Source organism: Ascidiella aspersa, chromosome 4, assembly GCF_963924565.1.
Source record: "Ascidiella aspersa chromosome 4, kaAscAspe10.2, whole genome shotgun sequence".
Lineage (NCBI taxonomy): Eukaryota > Metazoa > Chordata > Ascidiacea > Phlebobranchia > Ascidiidae > Ascidiella > Ascidiella aspersa.
Window position 1 is genome coordinate 22148159 of NC_139450.1, and position 12032 is coordinate 22160190.

The 12032-nt window shown below is 37.2% G+C and overlaps 1 pseudogene; it reads right to left on the reverse strand.

The window, feature by feature from the left end:
- Positions 1-4281: 4281 nt before the first annotated feature.
- On the reverse strand, positions 4282-7321 carry LOC146148669 (uncharacterized; annotated as a pseudogene).
- Between the last annotated feature and the right edge of the window lie 4711 nt (positions 7322-12032).

Sequence of the window (12032 nt, forward strand, 5' to 3'; positions counted from 1 at the left end):
AAACCCTTTCGGAATTAGACCAGAACCAGACAGAACAGGATCTAGATCAGTCAGAATACTACATGAAACTCGTCGAAAGGTGACTAAAACCCGATAGAATATGACCTAAAGTCGTCGAAACTAAACCTATCAGCCAAATTAAACCTGAATCCTGGTGGAATAATAGCAAAACCTTTTGGAATGAGACCGAAACCAGTTGTAGGAATGAAACCTAACCTTGTCGGAACATGTCCGAAACCCGATAAAATAAGGAAGACGTATAGGAATAAGAACTAAACTCGTCGTAATTAGATTGAAAGCCTACAGAACTAGACCTATGGCGATTAGAATAACACTGAAACTCGTCGGAATAAGACAGGAAGTTGTCGTAATTAGACCTAAACTTGTCGGAATAATACCGAAACCAGTTAAAATGAGACCTAAAGCCGATATTGTAATATTTCCTAAACTTGATTGAATAAGACCTAAAGCCGTAGTTAAGAAGTATACTAGTCGGAATACGACCAAATCCTGTCGGAACATAAGCAAAACCGTTTGGAATAAAACAAATATCATTCAGAATTAAACGTAAAGCCGTAGGAATAAGACATAGAGCTGGTCGAAATATGAACCAAACCCGACACAATTAAATCTAAAGACACCGGAAAAAGAACTAAACTCGTCGGACTGAGACCGAATGTTGTCGGAATAATCTCATACCTCTTCGGAACAAGAACGAAACCAGTCAGAATAATTACTAATTACCACGTCGTAACACCACGAACCCACAGAATAAGACCTAAATAAGTAGGAAGAGACTTACAGCTTATCGTAACAGAACCAGTCAAAATTAAACGTTGCCGCGAAACCTCTAACCATTACACATTTTAGCACAAAAACTTTAGAATCTCTGGCCAAGGGTTCAAACACTTGTTTTATTAGCTGCGTACCCTTTCGATGTATCTGCATATACGGAGTATCCCCAGGCGGGTCCAGAATATTTTTGGCCAGCCATATTTTTTTCGGGTATGCCATCACAAAGTGTAGATTAAAACCAGTCTAATCGCGCGTATGAAAAAAATGCCTTGATTTGGTTTAATTGGTAAAACTTTCAATTTAAATGGATGAAAAAAAAACGACAATTTATAGTCTATTTTAACTATTGGTAGAAATAACGACATGTATAGTCTATTTTAGCTGACATTGCACTTCGTCGAGTTTGTGACCTTTGGGCTGAATAAATTCGCCCAAAACTGACAAGAATTTAGAACTTCTTCCGACGCCCTTAGGTCTTAATGAAACAGTTTAAGAACTTATTCTGGTATTTTGGGTCTAATTCCGACAGCTTTTGAACTTGTTTAGACGGCTTCAAGCCTTTGTTCGACAGCTTTAGAACTTATTTCGACGGTTTAGGTCATATTCTGATGGATTTAAGTATTGTTCTGAAAGTATTCGGTCGACGTACGAAGGCTTTAGGTTTGAATCCAACAGCTTTAGGTTTTATTCTGACGATTTTAGGTCTTGCTCTGAAGGGATTAGGTCTAAGTCCAAAGGCTTTAAGCTTGAATCAAACAGTTTTAGAACTATTTCTGGGCGGTCTTATTCCGAAGGCTTTCCATCTTGTTTGGATGGTTTCAAGCCTTATTCCCACGGCTGTAACACTTATTCCGACGGCTTTTGGTCTTATTTCGACTGCTTCGATGTAATTTTCGGCTTTAGGTGTTAGTTCAAAAGTTTAAAAACTTGTTCTCGCGGCTTTGGGACCTATATTCGCATTCTCTACGCCTTGCTTTATTAGCTTTTGGACTAATAAAATTTGGACTTTGGTTCAACAGTTTATAGACTTACTCTGGCAGCTTTATGTCTTATTTCGACAGCTTTTGATCTTGTTCCGATAGTCTGAGGTGCTGTTATTCTGACGGATTTTGATGTTAAATACATTTTGGTATTTTTCCTACACCTTTAGGCCTTTTTTATACGGTTTGTACCGTATTTCGTTTGTTATCGCTAATCTGGAATCGATGTTAATTTCGTTTAAATTCGACTTTGATTTTATTTCAATTGAGGTCTTCAGGGCTGCGAAATCGGTTATAAATAACCCGAGTCCGACTCCGGCAAAAAATATATCTGAGTACGACTCCTGGTCAAATGTGCGATTCCTCCTGGTCAAATGTGCGAGTCCCGAGTCCGGCTCAGACTCTACAGCCTGTATTCCGCCAATTTACGTAACTAGAATAACGTGGATATTCAGCAATCCACTTATATGGATGTCATATATCTCACTCACTCACAATACATGGTTGGAAAATATTCCACCTTTGCAAGTTCGAGTTGGCGGCTGTATCAGTTTTAAAATTTGGTACTTCGCATGCGTTCAGGAATGCGAGTATTTTAGTTAAATTGCGTTTAAAGCCTTAGTTAGCAATCTTTGTGCGCTCTGTGTCAAACAATTGTTTGATTAAAGAGTAACTCCTTTAAAAGACAGAGCCTACAGGATAGAAGAAAAAGAGCAATAATAGCTGCATTTACAAATTTGATTTTTCCATAGCAAAACTAACTGCCATCTTGACAGATAGAGCGCCAGCCAACACTGGCATATTGCGCCCCCTGTTGGCCAAACTAAAGAAAATTTTGGTTGTTGGAAGTTTTTGTGTACAGAACTTTGTCCAAAAAGTTCTATAGCGTGCTTTTGGAAATGGTTGATTTATTCCAATTTTTCACTTTTCTAGGTAAAAAATGTACTTTTTAGCTTGGTATTCGTAAGGTGTTTTGATAGTCTTTAGGTAATTGTAAATCAGTGAATATTTTTTTGTGGTAGGTACATGTTGAAAGTTAGTTTGATTAATTTGGTACGAGTACTGGCTAGCCATGAGTGTTTTTATTAAACATGGCGATTAGAGGACCTTTGGAACAGTCTGTTCCATTGGTTTCTCGATAATTTTGTGATCATATTTTTAGATTTTAAGGTTAGTATGCCAACTTTTAAGACAAGAACATCTAATAAGAGGTTGTTCACTGAGGACCAGGGCTGCGGACTCGGGGTTGGACTCGGGCCTCGAGTAAGACCATGTAATACTACCAGAGTCCCGAATCCGACGTGCGCAGTACCAAAATATGATATTGCCGTCAATTGCAGTGTGTAACAGCGGAATAGCATATGGTGGATGTTTTCGAACTATTTATTGTGAGTGGATGAATTATATGACATCCCTATGAGTGGATTGCTGAATATCCAACGTATTTAGTTACGTAATTTGGCGGAATACAGACTGTAGAGTCAGGGCCGGACTCAGGACCCGACAAAATCGCACATTTGACTATTATTATATTTGCAGATATGTTCTCCTAAAAATAAAAACAATGGATATAATAAACCTGGGTTGCAAATTCTACCAAAAATAAAAATATCATTTCAGCATATTGTGCTTGTTTCCATGTGTTTTTATTTTATTTCTGAAAATACATTTTCTTGTGCTATTGTTTCTACACCATTAACTGAGTAGTTATGCACTTCAGCAATACTCAGCGCAGTTGTTTTAGATGCAGTCATGCTCTGTTCCATAGGTCCTATGGGGTGTTCCATAGGTCCTATGGGGTGGGACCGATGGAACAAAAAGTTAGGTTTTTTATATTTAAAAAAAACTTAGAAGGATATGTCAGATTTCCATTATTTTTTCCATGTAGATACCCATAGCTGTAAGCTTTTCAAAGAAAATAACCGCGAGTGTTTTTGAGTTGTAATTCGAAAGATATTACGGAAAAAAAAATTCGTTCCATTGGTCCCGCACCTCCCCTATAGTAACTGCTGTTTACTGCTAAAATGTCGTTAGCTGCTGTATCCTGGTATACCACTGCCCTACCTTTCTCTCTACTTAGAAGTAAAATCCTGAGAGTTAAACGCCACGGGGACGGAAGTCTCTTTTCATTTATGATGTCATAAAAACTCGGCGCAAAAGCATAATTTTAGAACATTATTGAACACTGGTTACCAGAGGAAAACGATCGAAGTTCTGCAGTTGTTGAAAATAAGACAAAATAACGACGCAACAGCCTATATTAAATGTTGCAACAAGTCTATCTGCACTTAATCCACAACAATGAGCAGAAGGTAAAGGCATAAAGAGATTAGCTAAATGAATAAGTGCTGAATAAATCTATTTTTTTCCATATATTTAACACAAAAAAAGACCCATTTATTCGTATTTTCGTCAGTTTCTCCTAACATATTGAAATTTGTGAGACTAACCTTCTTCACTTTAAAACTTGCTTGAAGTGAACACACTTGCGACTCTAGTTATTTACTCAAATTAGCGAAGTCATCTGCAGGAAAGCCCTTTTGTACGACTTTCGCCTGCAGTATTGTTGTGGACAGCTTCGCATTAGGCACCAGCAGTAATCTGCCATCATACGATACCCCATCTACCTTGATATCTCTCTTCCATTTATTTGAAATCTTGGTGAAACCTTTCAGCTTGTTCCTCACTTATGTTTCGAGGTTTTTAGTCAAGCGATCCAATTGACTGTGCATAATTCAACAGGTAAGACGATTTCAATAAAAGAGCTTACAGCGCAGTAAAAACACGTGTTGCCAGTAAGGCGTGCATTGTTGATTGTAGTTTTTTAGAATTCGGATACAACTAACGTTCCAGTAAAAGGGAATGCGTTGGGGATTAAAACTAGCCAGCAAACGAGCAGGATGCAGGGAACAGGAAATACGCCAGAAAGACTTTAGAAGACTTTTAGCACACGCACAACAAACACAGTACGGTAAATAACAAATACAGACGCTGGTTCGCCACACCATCCCCCTTCCCCCAGGAACACGAAAAAGTTCCTAGCAGTTCGTTGGGCCGCGCTTCTTCTTTAAAATCTTCCCAGGATCCGATCACGAGTCGACCAGCAAACGCAGAACGTCGGACATTTGTGCAATATAGAAACAGCACATGTTGGGGATCGTGGTGTTCAATAGAGCGAAGAGGTTTCATGAATTCCTTGTCTTGGCGGCCAACGAACAACTCCAGGGGTAGCTGATTGTGAGACACGATGTAACGTCTGAAATGGTACCTAAAAGGCACAATAAACAAACAATGCAAAACGCTTTTGAATAGCCTATAATGCAGAAAATGACCTTCTTAAAACGCAGTTCATTTCAAATTGCAAAACTGTAGTTAGTTGCCTAGAGTCTTTTGCTCTAGAATACCAATTGAAGGGGGTAAGGTGCTAATGTCAGAAACGCGAAAACAAATTACATCGCCTAGTCCACATTAAATGGGTTCCCTAAATAGCAGACATAATAACCTTGGCGCAAAAGGTTATTCTGGAAAGTTACTCTCTGCATGCTAGTAACTTCATGTGGGCTACATATGTAGCATATGACGGTATCTCACACCGTCTGAAAGGTAAATGAGGCATCAAAGGCCTTAGTAATCATGGGTTTATAATACCCAGAGCATGCTCGCTTGCAGTCACAAATGAGATAAATCTCGCGTTATGTTGGGAATTGGCAACAAGGTTTGGCCTTCTGCTCTGTTTTCCTTCTGTAATGAAACATAACGGTTAAGTGACGCAGGGATTTTAGACAAAGTGGTCGGGTTATTTTGGGTGAGATATAAAACATCAATCACCATAACACGTGACCAGAAACAGTAGCCGCAGTGGCTTTGACACTTTAGAAGTAACGACTTCTGTAAGTGCTGATTGAGATAGAATCTATCCATTTATTGGTTTTGAGATTAGATATCACGAGAGGTATTTAACCTCAATCGTAATATTTTCACCTTTAAAACTTTACCAATAAGGCCATAATTTCGCAACAATAACTATAACAGTCTTGCATAACTAACAATTTAAAGCGTCAAACGATTTTCTCTGCATTACATCTAATCCAGGGGTGTCCAACTCAACCATGCCGGCGTGCCAATTTTTATCTTATAACTTCTTCCCATGCCAAAGTTTCGTAACCGAACCAATTCTTTTTAATCACAAAAGCGCTTTTTTACCAAAAATAAGAACGTTTATTTAAACTTGAAAAAAAAAACTGTCTATAGTAGAAATGCGCATCACTACATCGAAGTGTCTCTCGTTGAGCTGACTTTTGTTTGTTCACACCAATCTATATAATATTATGTGAATGCTAGCCTCCACACAGTATAATGTGACTATATCAAAAGTAATTGTTAGTTGTCGTGATTGCCGCGATTGTTTTATATTGTGAACAAACAATGGCAATTGGCTGTATAACAAACTTCGTATTTTTTGGGGAGGGCTTGCGTGCCATTTTTTATTAGGCCACATTTGGCACGCGTGCCGCTTGTTGGACACCCCTGATCTAATCAAACATCAAATTAACAAGCAATAACGCTGGCATAAACTTGTTAACAAACGTTTCAACATATCATAACTGATCGGCGTAACTTAAAAATACTTACAAACGAGACACTGCGCTAGCAAACCAAGATAATTCATACTTTCTATGCAACCTGACAGTATGCATAAAATTTCATTCGGAAGGATTTATTTGCATGTTGTTATCTCAGTCGGGGTCCCCAATGTGTATTTCAACAGGTAAGACATGACCACCGTGCTATCTGAACTCCACTATATCGAAATCTAACAAACTGTCATTGCATTTCAAAGGGCGTATTGACAGGTCGCTTATAGATTTATTGTACATTCACATAATTCAGCATAGTTCGCTTTCAATAAAAGAGCTTACAGCGCAGTAAAAACACGTGTTGCCAGTAAGGCGTGCATTGTTGACTGCAGTTTTTTAGAATTCGGATACAACTAACGTTCCAGTAAAAGGGAATGCGTTGGGGATTAAAACTAGCCAGTAAACGAGCAGGATGCAGGGAACAGGAAATACGCCAGAAAGACTTTAGCAGACTTTTAGCACACGCACAACAAACACAGCACGGTAAATAACAAATACAGACGCTGGTTCGCCACACCATCCCCCTTCCCCCAGGAACACGAAAAAGTTCCTAGCAGTTCGTTGGGCCGCGCTTCTTCTTTAAAATCTTCCCAGGATCCGATCACGAATACAGACGCTGGTTCGCTACAACTGAATGGACGGTAAACTTTTATGCTCATCCTTGATCTAAGAGCTTAAAAGTTCGTAAGCATTACTTCTGCGAGAAGAAAACCTTTTACAAATGCAAAAGAGTGCCAGGCTGCTCTCAACTTTAGTCATATGTGATTGAAAACTGTGATCTTTAATTAAATTTCGTTTTTGTGGCCCATCAAAAATTCCCCCTGCTTTCAGCTATTCAATACTAAGACCAGGAAATACTTTGCACAGGTAATCAAAACAAGCACCATCTTTATCAAGGCCTTGATACATTGTTTCATCTAACCCAACTTTAAGTGCTATGGGGGTAAAATGATGCGATCACGACTGACCAAAGGTACTACAATGTCTTTATCTTTATCTCCGTGCACAAGCTGTTTTTACGTATGGGCCATTCCTTTTTTAATCCAGTGTTGATCAGTGGCCCGGCTAGTCCAGTAGCAAAAAAAAAACAGGGTTACTTGGTGAAGCCGCCTAGCTTGTTGTAAGAGAAATTTGACCATTTTTAAATAAACGCATATATCTTCCAGTTATTCTAGTATAAGAAAGTTTCTTCAGGATCTTTACAGTTTGGTACTGTTCCTTTAAAACGACTGAGTGTCCAATTGGAACACATGCAAACTTATTTCCGCTGTGAAGTAGCACACATTTCAAACTTTTTTTGGAGCTGTTAATGAATAACCTTCATTCCTCTGGTTTATATTCAAGTATAGACCCATAGACAAAAGAAGTCCTTCGATGTTATTACAGTACACAAAATTATGTTCTCGAGTGAAAAATTGCATTACCATTTATTCTCTGTCCCGGTAAAATATTGTGTTTATTGCCGAATCAAGAATGTTATGATCACGGGGGCGAGAGGCCAGCCCTTTAGACCTATGTTACCCACTTTAACCTGTGTTACTCACTATCAATCAAATCAAGCAATATCTCAAAGACTAGAGCCAAATAGGCAAAAGTAATGGCATTTTCGGACTCAGCTCCCCTGATACACCCCTAAATCGACCTAACATATCATGCCTTTTAAAAAAATATTTTTTGTTGGCCCGTGTTATATAGTCAGTTCTCCTTTTGTAAGGTGTGTTGGTGTGTTGGGCTCTTTGCACTTAAAACACCAGAAATGTGGCTCTTGATCGCCGACTGGGTGGATACCATGACATGATGTTTTATTGTGGGAAAATGTCCCAAAAAGAATCGCAAATATTTATTATGAGAAACTCTTTTACTATGAGAAAGACAATAAATGTAATGCAAACTGCACTTGAACGAGCTCACGCCCGATGTCCTTACGAAAGTAGAATACAAAGTAGAAACAGTTTCTACACGAAAAGCGTTGCTTGTCTTAACGTGGTTTGATGGGTCATGATCGCGTGCCCCCCTGGCTGCAGCAGCACGAAAATGACGAAAAATAATACATATACTCATAAACAAAACGTTGGATTTTTACTGTCCAGAAATTTTAATGATAGCTGTTTGTTTTCTTTTTAACACCACACGGAAGGTTAGATAAAAACGAGTTACAAACTTCAGATAAAATACGAGTTACAGTATTTGTACCAAAATATAATTATTCTATACATTTATAGATACACAGTATTAAGTTAAGGAAAGATACTTTCACTAAGCACAAACCGATATTTTAGGAACCGATTTTAAAACAACTTTGGTTGAACCGAAAATGAACCAGAGCGTTTGAATTGCTTCGAACCGAAACAGGAACTGAACCGATTTAAAACAAAAACACGAACCTAAACAGAACCTAAACCGGAAAACTTAAACGGTACAATCCTTTGCCAAATTATTTGACCCCACTTAGGTTTTATGCCGAAGAGTGACATAAAAATATTATTAAGTTCAGCACTTAAGTTAAAGCAAAAAATGCAAAAAAAAATATTTGGGACTTTTTCAGTGTCCCAGGACCATTCCATTTTTATTTGGTAAAGGGAACAAACTTTCTTAAAAGAGAACCTATAGTATTCATAGTTTTCAGTTATTTGTTTTAGCAACTGATATTGAAATTGATTTAGTAGAGATGTTGTAGCCTACATTCAGGGAGGAAGCACGTGGTCATCTCTAAACAATGTATATGTCCCAAAACAAAAGTCCTAATTTAGAGCCTGCCTATAGTACATTGGCGATTTAAAAATACCACATGCATTCTGTCCAAACTTCAGGGACGTGTTGCGTTCCTTTGGAGATACTTTAAGTGTTAACTGAGTTCATGCTGTGAACAACATGTCCGGTTGTCTCACTTACGCTGCCAATCTATTTTCTGATTCATTTGTCAACTACGAATCTAGGAATTTCCTGTTTTGTTTTCTGTTGTTTTCGCGTAGGGGACACGAAAAAACAATTAATTAGTAGCTTATTGTATATATGCTACTTAAGCGCTTGTATTTTAAGTCAAAAACCGCAAAGTGTGTGAAGTTAGTTAATTGCGTGTTCGTTTTGGAATCAATATTACCGAGTTTTTCTTTACATCGCACGAACCGATTACTGCTTGTTTGTCGTAAAAAATAATTGTCTCATTGTTGGTAATTCCACAGATGTAACTAACATCGGTGTACCATTCAGAGTAGTAGCCTATGCAAATATGATTTGTGTGCGATTAAGTTTCTTTTAATTTCAGTTTTTTACAACATTGTTTTTTCGTCCCCTTTTTTAATTATATTGTCAGCTTAAACCAGTAAATCGCAAATCAAAACGGATTTGTTTAATATACAAAATGTAGCACTTGCAACATCTAATCCTGGCGCTTTAAGGGCATCCGTAAAGCATCTAACAGGTAGTCTAAATTCTTTGGCAGGTGCTCGCCAGGTTATATATATGTTAACGCAATTTGTGTGCATTCCTGAATTACTAAATTACATACCCATTCCTAACGTACTGTACAACCTGGTTTGCACACCTGCACACCTAAAAATTTGTCACTGCACCTGGACAGAAAGTAAATAATTTTCTTACCGAATTTTTTTTATTGGAACGCAACAAGTAACCTGAGGTTATCGATTGAAGTTGTGCACAAACATGCAACTAAAGTCTTAGTCTAAATGCATCAGGAGATGTTGGCCTGGTGAAAATTTGTTTACTGGTACGGTGTACAACATTCTTCTACCCGTCTACCGAAATGCAGCTCCGGCAGCAATTGTTTTTACCTGAACGTTCTGGACCATCCGACTTACCTTCACCACTGCGCTGCGCACCCGACATCGCCGAAAAGTGCCATGAAATACAGACTTGCCTGACAGTAGCTATAACTTGTATAACATGACGAGGTCACTTTTACCAGACAAAAAATGTTATTCAAAGTTTCCATATTTTAGGAAAACTGTATGTCACTTTTGCTGGCAAAGTAACGCACCTCTGAACATCTGAATTTTAGAAAGGTTTTAAAATCGGCTAAGACACACTAGTTTTCTAAAAGTTAGATAAAGATTTATACAATCCTGCATGGGTTTGGTAGGAGTAGGGGTCATGGATTCGTGCCACTTACCCCCGCGCGAACCACATGTGTCACGGTCAAGAAACTTTAGCAAATTATACTAGGTGATTTTACATCAGCATATGTTAAATGGATTGATAGGGTTATTCAGATTTTAAACATTTGAAAAAACGGTATATTTTGCGAACTGGTTACCATGAATTAGTAAAAAATATCACTATTTCCCTATGTTTATCAAGTTAAAGTTTTGCAGGTAAATCATTAATTTTCAGGAAATCTCCTATTATGATATTTTGCAATTTTTTTCAATTCATAGAAATGTACTAAATAGTTATTTACAGATGTTTATTTTTGATAAAATAAAAATATAAAATCATATAAAACTAGTGATTAATTGGCCAAAACTAAAACGAACATTTTTTTAACGGTCAGACAGTAAATGTAAAAACAAGATTCTTACTTTCGAATCGGACGATACTTAAACTGTTTAGCAAAAACTGTTAAAAAATCATAAAATAATTTCTTAAAGTTTACATAAAAAAAGATAGGCATTATCAGTATCTGTACAAAAATAAAGTTGTATAAAATACCAAAATGTAGTTAATATGTTATATATGTAAGGCCACTTATGAAATTTTTAACACCTGAAAAATTATAGGGCAAATAAACAACATAGCGAACGACAACGAGCAATAACCAATAATCGCAAGTAAACAGAGAGAAGCACGAAATTTTGCTTTTTTGTTTGTAGTAGATCTTTCTCCTTCAGTGATTGATCTACATTCTAGCCGATGTCTGCGATTTTTGTATTATTAAAAATTTATAAGAAACCTAAATTATAAAACAGTTGCAACCAACATCAAATGCGTTTAACTCGGAAATTTAACCACTATAGAAAACAGAAGTGCGTGTTTGTAAAGAAACTTGCCCGTTTATAAATTCGTATATCTGCTGACAGGGTAACGCTAGTGGGACAGGAAGCATTGGTTACCTAAACGCGATTTTCATTTGACTTGCTAGTGTATTTTAGTCCGCTATGTAAGATGTTAAGCCCCAAAATGCTGAAAGGATTTCCAACTTAGTATAAGATTTGTATAAAAGTACATTCGTGCGACGATTTAACGTCTTTTAAACAAAAACGTTGAAAGTTTTTAATAGCCCTATTCAAACAACAGTTTTGTTTACCCTAAATTAGACAAACGACAAACTTGTCCCGCTTTCTAAAATTAGTCTTATGTTTTGTTTTTTATGTGTTGTTCAAGATTATTTTTTTTTGAACACACATTTAGGTCATGCAGTTGTCATGCTGTGTTGAACTGTGTAATTTTATGTCAAAAGAGAAATATTATTGCCTATAACGGCATCATCACTCTTCTAATTCAACTAAACTATAACACAAAGTAATATATTACAATGTTTGATCACGAAACTTTTGTCCAATTAATTTGTCGCAATTGTCGTTTTTGTTTCGATTATGGAACTGATATAACTCTCAAGCGCCCTGACTAAATTATGAAAATAAAAGGTTTAAATCATTTTTAC